Raw genomic sequence first — 19,731 nt, forward strand, 5'->3', positions numbered from 1 at the left:
TTTCATATCTGTGGATTCAACCAACCATGGGTTAAAAACAGTATTTTTTATTTGCAGTTGGGAATCCACAGACACGGAGGGCTGAATTAAATGACATGTGGATTTTCAGCTGTCTGGGGTCAGTACCCCTAACCCGCATATTGTACAGGGTCAATAGTGCAATTCGGGAGCAGGCCCCTGAAAGCTTGTGGAAGGAAGGGATGAGCACCTCACTCTTCCCGGCTGACACTGGGCCCTGCCTTGTTCAGGTGCCAGGTTTGGCTGTGGTCCTCCGGAGAGAGTGCAGGGGTTGTGCTTTGAAAGTGGCCCCGGAGGCCCTGCACCAGGTGCTCGCACAGCCCTGTCTAGTGAAGGCTGCTGGCTGGTAGTTGTGACATAACAGTCCTTGTCGTGTCTGTTATCTGAGGAAGTTTGTGGAGAGTGGTGGCGATGCTGCTGAAGCGTCTGTTTCTTCTCTCTGGGCACCACCAGGATGAAGGCTCTTTTCTGTTGTCCTGGCTGCAATCCCCACATCCCCACAGCTGGCAGGGCAGACGCAACAGGAAGAATCCCTGGGGCATTAGAAAGGGCTTGGATAGCCATGAAAAGGAAGGAAGTGCTGATACATGCTTCAAAACGAATGAACACTGAAAGCATCATGCCAAGTGAAAGAAGCCAGACACAAAGGCCACATAGTGAATGATTCCATGTATATGAAATGTCCAGAACAGGCAAACCTATGGAGACAGAAGGTGGATTAGTGGTTGCCAGGGCCTGGGGAGGAGGAGTGAAGAGGGACTGCTAATGGGCCCATGGTTTCTTTTGGGGATGATGAAAATGTTCTGAAATCATACGGTAAGGATGGTTGCACAACTCTGTGAATACATTATAAAACACTAAATTTGCACTTACAAATAAAAAATGAAAAATTTAAAAATGGCTTTGCAAACTGATCTCATCTCTGTACCCACCCTCTTGTCCTCGGCCTCTGAGATGAACGCCTTCCTCAAATTCAGACAGACTGGAGGGGAAGAGATGACTTCGCTTCCTTAGAGTATGTTGGTGCCCTTGCTTCCTTCGTGACTTTGAGGTCATCATGCCTTTGAGTTATTTGATTTGGAACTGTCAAGGAATGGACACTGGCCCAGGAGCCAGTGCTCGAGTCCTTTATTACTGTCATTGTCTGGTTGGAGAGGTCACACCTTCTAAGGATCTATTTCCTTATCTATCTATATAAAACCCTAATATGCAAATAGACCGAACGGCAGAGTGACCTGCGGAATGACCAGTGGGCGGGAGTAGAGGGGGGGGCGGCGAGCCAGCCAAGGTGGTGCCAGCAGGCAGAGGGAGGCGACTGGTGGCAGTGGTGGTGGGGGGTGGGGCTGGCATGTGCGCAGCGCCAGGCCACCAGCCAAGGCAGTGCCAGCAGGGCCCCTCCCCCCCATCACCCTGCCAGTCGCCCCACAGATGGGCCCTGATCGCCGGCCAGGCTTAGGGACCCTGCTCGTGCACGAATTTCGTGCACTGGGCCTCTAGTCAGAGAATAAACAACTAGCTGTTTCTGCATTTCTAGCCTATAGGGATGTAAAAAGAAAATGAGCTGAAGAAGAAAATGGTAAAAGCACTTAATAAAGTTAAAAAGTATAGTAACAGTATTTTATGAGGTGAAATTCACATCATGTAAACGTAACCACCTTAAGCAAAACAATCCGGTGGCATTTAATGCATTCACAATTTTGATTGCAGACTTCTTAAAGTATAGCAGTCTCCATGTGAAAGTTTTGTTTATTTTGATGAAATAGTTGACATATGTCACATGTGGACTACATGTTAAAATGAATGTGCTGCTAAGAAGTCAGCCTGCAGAGCTGCTTTACCGCTTACCACCTGCCTGGGACTAACCCAGAACAGCACCATGGCAGCTGGTGAATGGTGGGCACACAGGGAAGATGGTCCCGGAGAGATGTTGGAGAGAGTGCCAGGCTCCATCTGCAGACTTACAGAGAACGCAGAGGGGAAGGCTGTCATAGGAAGTGCTCTGTAAACTAGCGTGTTGCGAGTGTGTGTTATCACTGCAGCAAGGACACAGAGGGACATTTTGCATTGGGGAAAGGCCACCTCAGATGATTCCAGAATGAGGAAGCTAGTTGTTTTGACACCAGAGATGAGGTTGTCAGGGGTATTCCTGACCTGGAGCCCTCAGCGAAAGGAAGGGTAAGGTAGTGTTAAGCTGAAGTGTCATGGGCGTTGAGCAGGAGTTGCTGGTTATGGAAGCCTGAGCTCCAAGGGGGTTACCCACTGAGCATGGTCCGTGTTTCTCTGGCTTCATTGCTGTGGCCGCTTGACCCTGCCTGCACCTGACTCCTCCCTCCAGGTCCTGTTCTAGATGCTCATTCTGCTCCAGACCAGTCCTGGGTCAGGATCACAATAACCTCAGGACCTCAACTCTTCAGTCACTGGGCCCTTAGAGAATCTCTTACAAGTGAGTGACTTTTAAAAATTAAGCCTTCAAGGCCACGTGCCCCTGAGTCCGGGGGAAGCTAGATCCCGGGTCCGGGCGAGGCCGTGTGCCCCTGGATCCGGGTTAGGCTGGGTCCCAGGCCCGGGAGAGGCCACGCGCCCCTGGGTCCAGGTGAAGCTGAATCCTGGGTCTGGGCGAGGCCGTGTGCCCCTGGATCCGGGTGAGCCTGGGTCCCGGGTCCGGGTGAGGCCATGGGCCCCTGGATCTGGGTGAGCCTGGGTCCCGGGTCCGGGTGAGGCTGTGGGCCCCTGGATCCGGGTGAGCCTGGCTCCGGGTTCGGGTGAGGCCATGGGCCCCTGGATCCGGGTGAGCCTGGGTCCCGGGTCTGGGCGAGGCCGTGGGCCCCTGGATCCGGGTGAGGCCACGCGACCCGGGGTCTGGGAGAGGCCACGCGCCCCTGGGTCCGGGTGAGGCCACGTGCCCCTGGGTCCGGGGGAAGCTAGATTCCGGGTCCGGGCGAGGCCGTGTGCCCCTGGATCCGGGTGAGGCTGGGACCCAGGCCCGGGAAAGGCCACGCGCCCCTGGGTCCGGGTGAGGCCATGCGCCCCTGGGTCCAGGTGAAGCTGAATCCTGGGTCTGGGCGAGGCCATGTGCCCCTGGATCCGGGTGAGCCTGGTCCCGGGTCCGGGTGAGGCCGTGGGCCCCTGGATCTGGGTGAGCCTGGGCCCCGGGTCCGGGTGAGGCCGGGGGCCCCTGGATCCAGGTGAGGCCACGCGACCCTGGATCTGGGAGAGGCCACGCGCCCCTGGGTCCGGGTGAGGCCACGTGCCCCTGGGTCCGGGGGAAGCTAGATTCCGGGTCCGGGCGAGGCCGTGTGCCCCTGGATCCGGGTGAGGCTGGGACCCAGGCCCGGGAGAGGCCACGCGCCCCTGGGTCCGGGTGAGGCCATGCGCCCCTGGGTCCAGGTGAAGCTGAATCCTGGGTCTGGGCGAGGCCGTGTGCCCCTGGATCCGGGTGAGCCTGGTCCCAGGTCCGGGTGAAGCCGTGGGCCCCTGGATCCGGGTGAGCCTGGGACCCGGGTCCGGGTGAGGCCGTGGGCCCCTGGATCTGGGTGAGCCTGGGCCCCGGGTCCGGGTGAGGCCGTGGGCCCCTGGATCCGGGTGAGGCCACGCGACCCTGGGTCTGGGAGAGGCCACGCGCCCCTGGGTCCGGGTGAGGCCAAGTGCCCCTGGGTCCGGATGAAGCTAGATCCTGGGTCCGGGCGAGGCCGTGTGCCCCTGGATCCGGGTGAGGCCGGATCCCGGGCCCGGGAGAGGCCATGCGCCCCTGGGTCCGGGTGAGGCCATGCACCCCTGGGTCCGGGTGAAGCTGAATCCTGGGTCTGGGCGAGGCCGTGGGCCCCTGGATCCAGGTGAAGCCGTGCCCCTGGGTCCGGCCGAGACCAAACCAGAGGGAGTCGGACCTGCATTACCACCATTTGTCCACCATCCAGAGCTGAGGGGTCAGTGCCGACATGTACTCATAAGGAACTGGTGGACATTGATATTGGGTCTCAAAAGAACTGTTGGTCCAGAAAGAAACTCACTACAGACTGATTCATTTGCCTGTCAGCATAACTATTATTGCTCGTCGCACATTCAATTCTTATAAGTATATCTCTAGTGACACATGATTTCGCTCATCTAGGGGAAATGATGAACAACATAGACTGATGAACAAGAACAGAACCAGAAACAAGGAGGCATCGATCGGACTATTGGGCCTCAGAGGGAGGATAGGGGAGGGTGGGGGGAGGGGGGAGAGATCAACCAAAGGTCTTGTGTGCATGCATATGAGCCTAACCAATGGTTAAGTTCAACAGGGGGTTGGGGCATCCATGGGGAGGGGTGTGGGATGGGAATGGGGGGATGAGGACAAATATGTGACACCTTAATCAATAAAGAAATTAAAAAAAAAATTAAGCCTTCAAGCTACTACTTGGGCCCAGGCTGGTGCCCACTGTAGCTGCCAGGAGTCCTTCTCTCCCATGTGGTGGCCCCTGGAAGCTCTGTCTGCTTTCCTCATCCCTCACCCTTCCCTCCTTAAAGTTGCCACCAACAGCTTGAGCCCTGGAGCCAGGGTATGAGGGTCCTAGGATGTGGGGGCAGGGGCCTCCGTGACTGTAGAAATACAGTGGACACCACCAATGTGAGAAAGTTGTAAAGGTTTGTTTCCTGCCACCTCCTGACGCTGGCAATTCGAAGTTGGTTCGAACTGCGCTTTCTGTTTTTATTCCTGAAAGAGGTAAAAACGACTGCCTGTCCTGCCCCCATTTCCTTTTTCAGGCCTATTTTTAAGCCAAGGACTTAAATGAACCCTTTTCCCCAATAAAGCTCCTCTTTCTAGCAAGAAGACTTGGTGACATTAAGGTGGGGCCACAGGTGCCCCTTGTGGTTCATGTCTTTTTCTGAGACGCCCTGAACTATGAGATGTTGGGCTCTGTGGGTCTCGGTCCCTCACATCTACTAGGGTTTTTCTAGTTTGTGGCAGATACATTGGCAGCCAACACATAACCCATTACCAGTCCCCTTTGCCCTTGTCCTTCTCCACTGTAGAGGCCACTGTAGGGCTTTCCTTTGCAGCTAAGTGTGGCAGTGACACGTTCTGGCTGAAGTCTGCTAGGGAGTTTCTGGGGAAGTTCTTGCTTTTCTGATTTTTTTTTTTTGTTTTTTTTTTAAGAAAAGGTCATTACTGCTGCTCTCATATTCCACCCCTCACCACCTTCCAGCCTTGAATACAGATATGATACCCGTTGCTCAGGCAACCACATTAAAACCACGAAGCAACAAGCCAGAATACTAAGGTTGGTTGGGGTGGGTGGGTGTGTGTTGGGGGGAAGGGGTCAGCAGTGGATAGAGCACAAAGACCAGTAGCTAAGAGGAAAAAATCCTAAGGCTTAAAGACTTTCTCAGATAGGATCTTTGGCTGTGATCATTCACACAGGAAATTTTACAAAAAGTATTCCTAACTGATAAACAATAAGATGCATGTGGAGGTACTGTCTCTTTAAATGATGGGGATAAATAGGGAAGCAGTCAAAGCACAGAGAAGCACTGAAGAACACTTTCAGACCCTTACCCAGTCTGCCAACAGTGAGGGGAGTGCCCTATTATGAGTTGAACATGGCCCTGCAGTCAAGCATTCTAGAAGGATCTGTTCCTCCTTGGCTGTGGCCGTCTGGCTTGAACCAACAGGGTTTAGGGTTTCTGTGTGGAAGTCAACCACGTGGAGTCAAGTGGTAAGTTAATGTCTCTGTAGAACAACCGCTATTTGATCAGAGTCTCCCGAACGGGCCAAAACTACATTTCTTTTCGGACTCTGCCAGCCTAGAGCTCAAGGAGGTTATCTTTTCAGGAACCCCTGAAAACGGTGGCTCTGTATCTCATGAGAGCCACCTTGAGACCCAGACAACCTGAGCTCATGTTCTCAAAACCCCTGTTCCTTCTTCCTGCTCTACCCTGGCCTCAGAGCAGGCGACCTGTCTACCCAAGGCATGTGCTCCTGGAGCTGGACCATCCCCCATGTTCTGGCCCCCAGGACCCCAGAATTCTTTACCAAATGGCCCTGAGCCCACTTCCAAGGCCTGTGTGGGCCTCCTCCCAGGAGAAGATGAGTGGGGCACCCATTTGCTTGTGGGGGATGAGAAGGTAGATACAACTTGGATGCGGGGTTCTGTTGTCCCCCCACATGCATAAGAGGACCCCTCAGTGCAGGATGCAGCTGGGATGGGAAGAGGGGTGCGCTGTCCTTTGCCACTGCCTGTGAGCACCGCTAGGCCCTGGGGCACGGGGACCTCGATGCACAGACAGCCAGGGCCAGGGGCTGAAGGAAACTCCTCCAGCTGTTCTGTGGGCCGTGCAGGCAGCTCAAGTGTCGGTGGGCTTCTCCCCACCACAGTTAAGTGCGAAAGGAGCGATGGTGGCAAAAATGCTGAAACTACTGGGGATTTCTTCCCCTCCGCCCTGGAATTCATTCTTATCAGAAAAAGCAAAGATAGTGTTAGGCCCTGGCTGTGCTGTGGGTCAAATGAACTGATGCTTTAGTGCCTCTTGAGAAGTGCAGCTGAACGAGGTTTCCGTCCAGGCTGGGGTTCTTGGTGTTTACTGACGTGGGCCTCTCTGTCAAGGGCTAGCCTGGCCTCATCGAGGCATGTTTATGTTTAAGTCGTGGAGGGTAGAGGAAGGGAACCAAGAAGACCTGCCCATGAAAGCCTGAGTCATTCCTCAGTTTCCACATCAGCCAGGAGTAATATCCTCCCTCCTCCCCATAACTTCTTCCCAGCTCGCTTCCCACTCAGAAGCACTCTACCACCCTGAGAAATTGGAAGGAAGTATCTGATCTGCTCTCTGTCCTCAGGAGTCTTAATGATGTGGTTCTGGAGAAAAGCATGTGCTTATAAAACAGTAGGATATGACAGTGAATAAATAGTTCAATAAATAGTTTGTATTAGAGGAGTTTAGAGGAGATTAAGATGAGGCTTGGAGTGGCTTGAAAGCTGGTTTCCTGCTTCCTGAATCCTGTCTTTCTAGTGTGTCCTTCCTACTGCTGCTTAAGCGATCCTCCTGAAGTGGCGTCTGCCTGTGTCACCCTCTGCTCAAGTCCTTGAACAATGGAGGGGGCTCTCTGGCACCGCCTGAGGACGGGGTTCTCTGGCACCGCCTGAGGACGGGGGCGGGGTTCTCCATCACTGCCTACAAGGCCATGTTCCATCACCCCTGACTGTCCGGCACTGTCTGCAGAGGCCCAGCCCCGCTCGCCCAGCCCGCTCACACACAGCAGGAACTTCGTTCTGGTATCACTTTTGTGGAGAAAAGGTAGCCAAGAAAATAGTTGGTCTCCCCTATCTATCGATTTGGGGTTAGGGATGGGGGCAGAGTATGATAGGACGGGAACTGGCATTTGTTGGTGCCCTGTTGGGGCTAGGCATGTAACCTCAGTCGTTTTGTCCTCATGGTAAAGCGGCTTTATCCACTCAGAGAAAAACAAGCATCACATGATCTCACTCATATGTGGAATCTAATGAACAAAATAAACTGATGAACGAAATAGATCCAGAGACACAGAAGCATGGAACACACTATGGAATCTCAGAGGGAAGGAGCAGGAGGGGGAGGGGGGGGAAGAGAGCAAAGAACTTGTATACATATATGCATAACCCATGGACACAGACAATAGGCTGGTGAAGGCCTGGGGTGGGGGGTAAGGGTAGGCTAGAAGGGGTCAATGAGGGGGAAAAGGGGGACATATGTAATACTTCCAACAATAAAGATTTTTAAGTGGCTTTATCCCCATTTTTATAGAGGAAGAGCCTGGGGGATCAGAATAATTACAAAACTTGCCAAGGCTACATCAGTAAGTGATAGAGGCAGTACTTTGCGATTCAGATTTTGTATTCCTCACATTATGTGATGCCATCCCTTTCACATGGTTCCTTGAACTTCTGACTTTTCTTATTTGTCACAATACCTGCCACATGATGGGCACTCAGTAAATATTTGGTTCCCCCAAGAACCAAGGTGGTCGGGTCTAAGACTCCAGACCTCTTGCCTTTAAGATAAAAAAAACTCATAGGGCTTTGGTCCCAGGCTTCTTATTGGGGCTTCTCCCTTCACCCCTCCTCACTCCCTGCCCTCACTGTTCCTCACCCGTATGCCTGCATCCCTGCTCCCCCTTTCTGGCTATGACTTAATTTAGAATGCCCTTCCTTCTCTCCATTCTATCTGGCCTCAAGGTCCAATTTACATTCTACCTCCTTCAGGCTGCTTTCTTTAAGTATGTTTTCTTTTTAAAGCCTTTTATTAGAGGACAGAAGAGCCATGGTAATAGGATGTGGAATATTCCCAATAATCACATAAGATCATTCATGAGTAATAACCATGGGAAAGAGTTGACTGCTTTGGCCTTTTAAAAATGTATTAGCCATTCATCATCACTGTGCCTGTAACTTCGTTATAAAGAAAAAAAATGATTTAAATCTTAAACTATTTTTAAAACAAAAATTCAAACAATGTAAAAATGTGACTTGCCTTGACCTTTACTTCTATTCTCTGTAGGTGGCCACCGTCAGCAATTTGGTTATCCTTCTAGAAATGTCCTATGAAAAATAAGCATGTATCTACACATGATCTATAACTATAAATATATGTACATATATATGAAAATATTTATAAGTGGACCCACTTACATATAAACATCTGCAGCTTGCTCTTTTTACTTAACATCTTTTGGCATTTTTGTTTTTTTATGTTAGCACATAGATCTACCTCATAGATCTAATCCTGAACTTTCTAACCTTCAATTCTCCCTCCTCTGAATTTCTATACGTACATATGTTACATTTTTACTTTTTGCCAATTTATAATTTTATCAGTTATTGTTTACTGTCTTTTGTTTCCTCAATGAGAATGAGTTGTTCAAGGATAGCTACAAGCCACATGTGGCTATTTAAATTTAGGTTAGGACTAATTAAGATTAAAAAATTCAGGCCCTGGCCAGTGTTTTTCAGTGGTTAGAGTGTTGGCCCTTGAACTGAAGGGTCACAGGTTCGATTCCTGATCAAAGGCATGTACCTGGGTTGCAGGTTCGATCCCTGGCCCCAGTCAGAGTGCATGCGGAGGCAACCAATTGATGCATCTCTCTCACATTAATGTTTCTCTCTTTCTCCCCCTCCCTCCCTTCCACTCTCTCTTAAAAAATCAATGGAAAAAATATCCTTGAGTGAGATTAACAACAACAAAAAATAATAATAAAATTAAATTGAATAAAAAATTTAGTTTCTCAGCCACACTAGCCACATTCTAAGGGCTCAACAGCAACAAGTACGATGTTGTGCTATTGGACAGGGCTGACCGAATTCAGGTCCCATACACCAGAGAGCCACAGCTAGACGGTATGTTAATCATTGTTCCATTCACAACAGAAATAAAACATTACGTTCTTGAGAATTTACTTAGGGCATAAGATTCATCCAAAGAAAAATGTAATCTCTTGATGAAAGGATTGTTGCTGCCCATTTTTGTTGAAGAATGGTAATCTTGGTATCCTGGCAAGTTGGAACGTGCTCCCAAAATTTCCCTCGCTGTCTGTTCCAGAGCTTCTCACGGCAGGGGGACTGGTGGGGGGCTGCTGTGTGTCACTGAGCTATTCAGAGCAAAGGCAACGCAATGGGAAATGACAGGCCAAGTGTTGTTGAAACTGCAGTTGTCAGCAGTTGGTGGCCACTTCTGGTTCAAAATGCCAGACAAAACAGACGTATTAACTCTTCCTCCCTGCAAATATGCCATCGAAATGAGCATAAAGGGTTATAATGAGAATGAACTCAGAGCTGCACTGAGAGCAGGAGAGGGGGCATCAGTGGGTGAGAATTTTCCTGGGACCACCTTGAAGGACATATCAGCACTGCCCCTAACATGCATGGTGTGAGGCTCCAGCAGAAGTGAGAGCCGCACATTTGAGATGAAAGGATTTGGAGATGAGGAGTGGTATAGGGCAGAAGTCATTAGAGGATGTTTACTTAATATCTATGTGGAGAAAACAGAAGCTCCTAGTGTGAAATTAATGGGTAGCTCAGAGGCCTGGGGCAAAATGTGCTGGGCGAGCTGTCTGTCCAGTTGCCCTCCGCTTACACACTCTCAGTGAACCTGCCCGTAGGTGTGTCCCACGCGGTCCATGGAGCTTGCAGTCAGGCCCTCAGTCAGGGAGGCAGGACTACACCCTGGGATGGAAACCCATCTGAGCCATCTGCATTTGGAAACAAGTTCTTCAGTCATACATTGTGAACAGTTAATTCATGGCCACCAGATAGTTGAAGAGAATATTTATACAATATGATATGGGTATCAATAAAATGTGTTTTTTTTTTAAAAAAATCAATCCATAGAACAAGCTCAAAAGTGTTATAGTCACAGAACAGAAGGTGAGCTCTATAAGCCTTGGCAAGCCAGAAGTAAAGGCATGGTGAGTGGGTGGTAAGGTGGAGGTGGGAAAATAAAGGAAGAGAAAGCTGTAAGGACACCGATGTCTTCATATTACAAGTGAGGAGATGCCATCTAAATCAGATGGATCACATAGCAGAGGTTTGGGTACACAACTTAAAACCATAATGGCAGAGGGCAAAAATGGTCAGCTCATTGGCCATATTTGACACAAAGACCTTTTGTGATTGGCCAGTGTTGTTCTCAAAAAATTCAGCTAAGATTTATAAATGAAAAGCTTATACATACAATTCATTTCTAAATGGCTTTTCTCAAAAAATAAGATCTGGCAACATCTCCTCATGGCAACAGTTGGCCAGTGGAACTAGCCCCTGCATCTAAGCATGTGTCTTCCAGGTTGCTATAGTCCCCCCATTCCTTGTCATTGCCTCACACATGGACACCCATCCATTGCCAGTGATGACTGCTTTCCCCCTCACCTTGCCCATATTAATAGTAGGAGAACAAAAAATGGGCAGAAAGGGCATTGTGATATTCCTTGTCCCTGCCCACTTTCTACACTTGTATATCATGCCCCAATGCTGTAGGCATTTGAGTTTGTGATCTTGTCATTAATGTCCAATAGAAGATCAAAAAGTCAAAACAGGACTGTTGAGAGGGAGGCGGTGTAAGTCAGCAAAATTCCTTGTAATTCATAGTGGGAATCCACTAAGTGTTGACTAAATTCTTAAGTAAAAAAACAGATACAGAGTATATTATTTAGAATTACAGATTTTAATGCTAAGAATGCAAAGATGAGTTCAATGGTTATATCTGGGAAGTGATACTATTGCAAGGAGGGGGAAGACTAAGAGGGAACAAAACCTTTTCCCATTTTATTATACCCTCAACGTTCCCCTCTTACTTTATGCACATTCTTATTGCTTGAATTTTTAATAGTAGATAGGAATTACTTCTGTAATTGAAATAAAGCACAATAAAATTGCCTCTAAAAAGGCTTGGCATATATAGCTGAGTTTAATGTCCAGATTCTATTTCATAAATGGTCAAAGATGAATACACAGTTTACGTTGAAAGAAATGAAGACAAGGTCTGGGTGTGGAAGAATATATAGTGCTGCATTAAATACATTACACAACACTGCCAGCAATTAAATATATAGAAGCTAAAATACCTTGAAAATAAATGGATCCAGAGACATAGAAGCAAGGAACAGACTGTCGAGTCTCAGAGGGAAGGCGGGGGTGGGCGGGTGTTTGGGAAGAGATCAACCAAAGAACTTATATGCATCTATGCATAACCCATGGACACAGACAATAAGGTGGTGGAAGGCCTGGGGTGGGGGGCAGGGGCGGGCTATAAGGGGTCCATGGGAGAAAAAAGGGGACATATGTAATACTTTCAACAATAAGGATTTTTTAAAAAAATACCTTGAAAGTACCTGAAAAACTAGCAACATAAAAGATGCCAAGAGCCCACTGTTGGGGCTGTGAGGAAACAGGTGAAGGTTTCCTTTGCTGGGAGCGCTGATTGTTGGTTCAGCCTTTATGGGGCTCAGACTGGCAGAACGTTACAGGGCCAGTAAAACCCTTGGTATGCTTTGCCAAGAATTCTGCCTTTGACACTATAACTTAACTCTTAAAGGAGAAGGACAAAGTAGTTAGTACAAAGATCTTCAGAGCACTATGTAAAATAACAAAAAAGGAACTAGGTTGTGCTCAAAAGGAGATCATTAGACACTTAAATATGGCAGATGTTACATAGTCACATACTTGTTATTTGGGGAGCTACATCCATAAATGGAAATGTGTGTGAATAATATCAAGTGGAAAGAGAAGCAAAGCAAGAGCACAGTGCATGGTGTGATCCCTGCCACATGCCAACGTGGATGTGTTACCTAAAATTAGAAGAGGATTCGGGACCGTGTAAATAGAATTTTTGTTATTGTTGTAAATTCTTTAAGTGTTTGTATTTAATCAATTTCACAATGATAGTTCACTCATGAGGGAAGAGAAGGTTGGTACTATCTAGATCAGCCGTCGCCAACCGGTGGTCTGCGGACCGCTGGTGGTCCGTGAGGTCCGAAAGGTTGGCAACCGCTGATCTAGATAGATCTGTCTCTCTACTAATAAGTGGTTTAGGCTCCTATTAATTTTAACATGTTTCAGATTATCTTGACTGTCTGCCTTGAAATGGAAACAAAATCGTGTGGCAGGATGAGCAATGAGAGATGGAGACGCTAGATTAGGCTTTCCTTATTCTAATGGCAGCTCCTGGGAGAAGGTCTGAGTGCCGGGTTTGGCATTCATAAATAGGCTTCTATATAGGCATGGAGATACCATTAAAGTCTGGCTTATTTTTTCACATAGGCACAATTTCTGCAGAACCTAAGATGTTCACGTTCCTTATAATATGCAACTTCCTTCCAACTTTAAATGAAGTTGATAACTAGAATTTCTTAAAACTTGACCAACATGAGTTGATTTTCTTCTGTGCTGTGGACACTGGGACAACAAATAAAAACAAAAGGGGATCCTCATGATCAGTGATCTTGCAACTCATGGGTTGTCATTTCTAGTAACAGAAAATTAAACTTTTCCTGCTCTCTGAAACCTATTCTAGCTCTTCCATCCGTAGTATTCTTTTCCCTTGCCACATTCTAGGAGGGTTCTATTCTGCACTGCACAGTTTAAAATTGATTAGATGATTAACATGACATGTGGAAAGAACACTGGGCTGGAGTTCTAGTTCCTACTAAGTTGCCTTAAAACTTTTGACAAACCTCTATACCTCCCTGAGTCTGATTCCTTCTTATTAAAATCATGATTAAATGACTCTGAAGGCCTTTGTGATCTGAGATTCAGTAGGTAGTTTATATATTGCAGTTTGTGTTCCTGATTTCACATGTCAAATTATACAAAACAAAACAAAACACCTCAGTCCCAGCTCTTACTAGGTTCCAGTTAGAGAGATTATTTATTCAATCTGTGAATTTTCTAAAATTTTAATCTCTTGCATCATTAAAAGTAAGGTTCTGCTTTTAAGGTTTGGATTTGATTCATTCAACCAAAGTGTATTGAACACTTTACCAAGATCCAGGTACTATCAATTTTTTAGGACTAGACTTGTTGAAGGAGCCTGGACCACCATTTGTGAAGACTTTAGTATTTGGTATCTATAAATCAGACTGGGAGTTGGACCAAATAATCTTGACAGTTGTTTCCAACTTTAACATTTTATTATTTTATTCGTTTCCAACATCTTGGTGTTGGAGTTTTCTTTGTATTTTGTTTTGATTGCATCTTATTTTAAACTAGGGGCTCGGTGCATGAAATTCATGCACTGGGCGGGGGTTTGGGGGTCCCTCAGCCCAGCCTGCACCCTCTCCAATCTGGGACCCCTTGCGAGATGTCCGACTGCCAGTTTAGGCCCGATCCCTAAACCTGCAGTTGGACATCCCTCTCACAATCTGGGACTGCTGGTTCCTAACTGCTCACCTGCCTGCCTGCCTGATTGCCCCTAACCACTTCTGCCTGCCAGCCTGATCACCCCCTAACTGCTCCCCTACTGGCCTGATTAACACCTAACTGTTCCCCTGCTGGCCTGATCACCCCCAACTGCTCTCCCCTGCTGGCCTGGTCACCCACAACTGCCCTCCCCTGCCCGCCTGATCTTGCCCCCAACTGCCCTCCCCTGCTGGCCTGGTCACCCCCAACTGCCCTCCCCTGCTGGCCCGGTCACCCCTAACTGCCCTCCCTTGCCACCCTTGTTGCCCCTAACTGCCCTCCCCTGCTGGCTTGGTTGCCCCCAACTGCCCTCCCTTGCTGGCCTGATCTTACCCCCAACTACCTTCCCCTGAAGGCCTTGTCACTCCCAACTGCCCTTCCCTGCAGGCCCGGTCACCCCTAACTGCCTTCCCCTGCTGGCCTGTTCACCCCCAACTGTCCTCCCCTGCTGGCCTGGTCACCCCCAACTGCCCTCCCCTGCTGGTCAAGTCACCCCTAACTTCCCTCCCTTGCCTAACTGCCCTCCCCTGTTGGCCTGGTCACCCCCAACTGCCTTCCCCTGCAGGACTGGTCGCCCCTAACTGTCCTTCCCTGCTGTCCTGGTCCCCCCCACTGCCCTCCCTTGCTGGTCCAGTCACCCCTAACTTCCCTCCCTTGCCAGCCTGGTCACCCCTAACTGCCCTCCCCTGTTGGGCTGGTCACCCCCAACTGCCTTCCTCTGCTGGTCTGTCCACCCCCAACTGTCCTCTCCTACAGGCCTGGTCACCCCTAACTGCCCTCCCCTGTCGGCCTGGTCACCCCCAACTGCCTTCCCCTGCTGGTCTGTTCACCCCCAACTGTCCTCCCCTACAGGCCTGGTCGCCCCTAACTGTCCTCCCCTGCTGGCCTGGTCCCCCCCCCCCCTCAACTGCCCTCCCCTGCTGGTCCAGTCACCCCTAACTTCCTTCCCTTGCCAGCCTGGTCGCCCCTAACTGCCCTCCCCTGCTGGCCTGGTCACCCCTAACTGCCCTCCCCTGCAGGCTTGATCGCTCCCAACTGTCCTCCCTTGCAGGCCTGGTCCCTCTCAACTGCCCTCCCCTGCCAGCTATCTTGTGGAGGCCATCTTGTGTCCACATAGAGGTGGCCATCTTTGACCACATGGGGGTGGCTGTGTGTTGGAGTGATGGTCAATTTGCATATTACCTCTTTATTATATAGGGTAATGTATCCTACATTTGCATAACATTTTATAGTGAACAAAGCTGTCTACATTTGTTAGAGGGCAGAAAGTGCTAATTTCCCTGCCCCCTATTTCTAAGCACTTGGGGAAAGATAGGCAGAATTCAATGGAATCAAATGTATGAATGGAGAGCCAGTGACTCAGAGCCCAGTGCTCTCAGGGATTAGACCTAAGAATGTGGCTGAGCTCCTAATCACCTTCCCTGAGGTAAATCTGCCCATCCACTAGTGGGCAGCGCTGCTGAAAAATGCCTGGCCTCGCTTGAGGGGTGAGATCCCACCCATGGGGCTGAGCTAACCTGTCAGGGCTCCCAGCAGCTCCTCCCTCAGCCCTTCCAGGCTGCATCGGCTGCCAGGTTCTTCTTTAAGCAGCTCTTCTCGGCCCAAAAGCCTTCCGTGGTTTTGAGTCCCAGTTCCTGCCTGTCACTTAGTGTTCTTCGTAGTTTGGGCCAGTCCCCTGGACGAGCTCTTCTCAACTGCGGGGCCTGGGCTTTGTCCCTCTGACTTCTGTCATCTTTCTACCTGGAGTCTGGACCATCCAGGCTCTTGCAGATGTCTCTTGCAGAGCGCCCCTCCTGCTTCTCCCTGCCAGTGAAGGTCTCTTCCCTCCCGGTCACCGGGGCTTTCTTGTCCTGTATTCTCTTTGGCTTTATGTGCTGGTTAGAATGAGCACCCCTTGAACAGAATTTCTTACTCATTCTTATGTTCCCCACAATATCTAGGATGGTGCCCTGCCCATGGTTGATGTTCAGTAAGGCCGGTTGGATTGCACCTGACAAGGATGGGTTTAAATACACTGCAGTCAGCCTGGTGAGGCTAAAGTGTTGTCCTTTGCAGATGGTTATTATGAGGATGTGGCTGCTCTCAGGACCAATGGTGTACACTGGAAGGAGGGCTGGGCTGGCCAGCCTGTGCCTGGGTCTGTGCCTCTAACTCTGACCTCTGGGCTTTAGTTTCCGCATCTATAAACTAGGAGTCCGGACTAGATGACAGATGCCCCTTCCTGCTCTAACATTCCACGATTCCATAAAAATAAAATTAAAACAAGACATGGGAGTAGAGATCGAGGGGGTTTATTAGGGTGCCTACTCGCTGACCCCAGAGCTACAGGAAGTTGTGACACTCAGGAAGGCTGGGTTGAGTGGGTGGTTTACAAGTTAATTCAGTTCAGCAAACATTAACTGGATGCAGGATGTTTGGCACACCTGGGGTAAAAAGGTCACCGAGGATCGAGAGAGTGTCCCCAGATTCAAGGGATGCGCATTCTCACACAGCTGCGGTTGTGAGTCTGCCCCTTCACACCCATTCCACACGCACACCAGCCTTGAGTGCTGGGATGATGTCTGGGGAGGCAAGATGCGAGTCCTGATGCCACATGTCAGACCTGCTGGCTCCTTTAGGTTCAGTCCTGTCCCGTCTCTGCTCAAGATCACTCTGAAATGGAAGTGGGTGAATGCGCAGAGATGGTGACTAGATAGATGCCCGCGTCCTGACAGAGCTGGCTGAGTTGCGGAGAGAATGAGAAATAGACCCACTCGTTTTTCTCTCATTTGCTGACATGCTGAGCAGCTCCTCTAAGAGATGCAGGTCCGGCCCCTCTCAGAAAACTCCAGCAGGATTTAGGGCAGTCAGGGCGGTGGGAGCAGGGTGGGGGCCTGTTCCGTGCTGGAGCTTAGGTGGTGGGCACAGGGCCTGGGAAGGAGGGTTGTCTGCAAAGTGTGGAGAACTTGGCTCACTTGGCCCCCAAGCCCTGGGAAGCTTGACAGGGGAGTAAAAAATGAGCCTGGAAGAGCTGGAGCCAGGAAGGCAAGGGAAAGCAAATCAAATCTGGATCCTGATTTAAAAGGCATTAGGCTGAGGGGAGCCAGGCACCTGAGCATACTTTCCACAGCCTGTCATGCAGGACTTGCATCACCCGTGAGCCGTGAGGGGACGCTGAGGCCGCTCGGGGGCAGACCCCGCCCCATTAAATGTCACACTGTGCTGGGCCAGAGAATGGGGAGACCTGCTGCAGTGAAGCCCAGAAAGAGGGAGACACTGTGTCTGGAAGCAGAAAACGTCATGACCCGGTGCTGCGCAGTCCCGCACCCAGATGATGAAACCGGTGCTTGATTAATGGCTTATCTGAGGGAAAGCGTCCTATCTAATAAAGAGGGAATATGCTAATTGACCTCCATGCCCTCACAAGGTGGTGCCCACAGCCAATAAAGAGGGAATCCGCTAATTGACTGCCATGCCCTCACAAGATGGCGATGCCCAGTCCCCTCAGCACCGCCTCATCCAACCTCAGTCCCCCAGTCTCCTCAGCTCCGCCTCATCCAACCTCAGTCCCCCAGTCTCCTCAGCTCCGCTTCATCCAGCCGGAATCCCCCAGTCCCGCCTCATCCAGTCTCAGTCCCCCAGTCCCCTCAGCCCTGCCTCATCCAGCCTCAGTCCCCCAATCCCCCAGTCCCCTCAGCCCTACCTCATCCAGCCTCAGTCCCCTAGTCCCCTCAGCCCTACCTCATCCAGCCTCAGTCCCCCAGTCCTCCAGTCCCCTCAGCCCCGCCTCATCCAGCCTCAGTCCCCCAGTCCCCTCAGCCCTGCTTCATCCAGACAGAGTCCCCAGTCCCTTCAGCCCCGCCTCACCCAGTCCCGGCAGCATCCAGCCTCATCCTGCCTCAGTCCCCCAGTCCCCTCAGCCTTGCCTTATCCAGCCAGAGTCCCCTCAGCCCCGCAGGAGAAGGCAGTTGGGGGCGATTGGGTCAGCAGGGGAGGGAAGTTGGGGACGATCATGTCAGCAGGAGAGCAGTTAGGCATCAATCAGGCCAGCAGGGGAGTGGTTAGGGGGCGATCAGGCAGGCAGGCAGGCGAATGGTAAGGAACCAGCAGTCCCAGATTGTGAGAGGGATGTCCCAGATTGGAGAGGGTGCAGGCTGGGCTGAGGGACACCCCCGCCCCTGTGCACTAATTTCATGCACTGAGCCTCTAGTTTTAAAATAAAATCAGATCAATCACTACTCCACCCTGGTGCCTGAGTCATTCATGGAGACACTGTGTCGTTATTCTCACAGTGGGGTCCACCAGAATCCACTGGGGTGCATGTAGGTTCTCCCCCAGACCCACTGAGGTGAGACCAAGGAATCTGCATTTGAACACACCATTCCTACACAGGTTATTGTCTAAGCCATGAGAGAGAGATTGTTGGTTTTGAGAGATGGAAGCAAATGTCATGGCTCCAGGTTTTGCTGCAGGTGGGAGCACGTAGGAATGGCTGAGGCAGTGGACGAGGAGGGGCTGGACTTCTGCGTCTTGTGTAATTTTACTTCTGGGGATGATGTGCCTGCAACCTCGTGTCGGGGGAAGGCATTCTCTTTGCTGATGGGCTGCTCAAGCACATGATTGACTCCCACTGACCAGCGGTTCTCAAAGATGCGCTTGGCATCTGTTTATGTACTCAATGTATAGTGATACATGTGCTTCATACAGAACAAGTAAGAGTTTCTTGCCTCTTCCCCCTGAACCAATTTTCACCCCCTTAGTAATGACATTGCCCTGTATCGGTTACCTTTTATAACACTTCAAATTCTCTACTGGGGTGGAGGTGAGGGATCAGAAAAGAGCAATAAGGGAGAAAATAATAGATGCAGGGTCAGAATAGCACATAGAAATGGGTGCTGCACAGTCTTTATAGCTGCTGGAGATGGGCTACAAATTTGACTATAACCTTCCAGAAAATCATGATCAGGTACAAGAACCAATTAGTCCTTAAAAAATAACGGTATTTGTTCAAGAGATACAGACATGGGCTCTGTACCTCGTGGGAGCTCTCCAGATGGTGTGTGCCTGTGGATGTGTGCATTTCCTGTGCTATCCAGATGTTAAAGGCAGCAAGAGATGGGTGCTAATTAAAGGAAAAGTGGAGGACCCTGCGAGTTCTTTGTCCTCGGCTCCATGGCCCTCTCCTTCGCAGAACTCAGATCTCCACTGTCATCTGCCCTTCCTTGTTCCTAAACTGGCTCAGGCTCCTGCCATTCTCCTCACCTCGTCTCCCTTGTAGCTCCGAGAGCTCTCTGTTCCACATTCGGTCATGCTTCCTGAATCTCTCAGTGCCCCCAGGCAGGTAAGAGGCATGATCATTCCAAAGTTTCAGGGATTGGGGGGCGGGGTGGGTAGGGAGATGGGATTCTAGCTGTGGCAGACGGTGAGTAAATACCTCTGGGAGGCCTAGTTCACCTTGACTTCTTCAGGGAGCAGAGGCCAGCCCTATGCTTATAAACCTGTGCTTGTCAGAGCTCAAAGGATCATAAAGTGTTAGGACAGGGAACCAAGGCCCTCCATGAAGTGGGGCAGTAGGAAGAGCCAAAAGAGTAGAGGCTTTGCAGCCAGGAAGGAGATCTGGGTTTGAATTTCTTTTACTTCGTTCCCCAAGCTGCATAGGTTAGCTGGGAATAATAATTCCTGCTCTGTAACCTTGTTGGGAGGAAAGGAAGATTGATACAATAGCAGAAGTCTGTAACACTTAGTAGTTGCTTACTAAAATGGTGGACATTCTATTAGTAATAAGGTCAGTATCACTGATCTACCCATAACACCACTCTAAAAATATTACTTT

At 50.0% G+C, this 19,731-nt stretch overlaps 1 protein-coding gene across 4 annotated transcripts in view; it reads left to right on the forward strand.

The window, feature by feature from the left end:
- The window catches only part of MYLK (myosin light chain kinase), a 264,544-nt gene that overhangs the window by 92,911 nt on the left and 151,902 nt on the right, over nucleotides 1-19,731 (forward strand). The gene's annotated exons all lie outside the window — the stretch shown is intronic.

Source organism: Cnephaeus nilssonii (assembly GCF_951640355.1).
Source record: "Cnephaeus nilssonii genome assembly, chromosome: 3".
NCBI lineage: Eukaryota > Metazoa > Chordata > Mammalia > Chiroptera > Vespertilionidae > Cnephaeus > Cnephaeus nilssonii.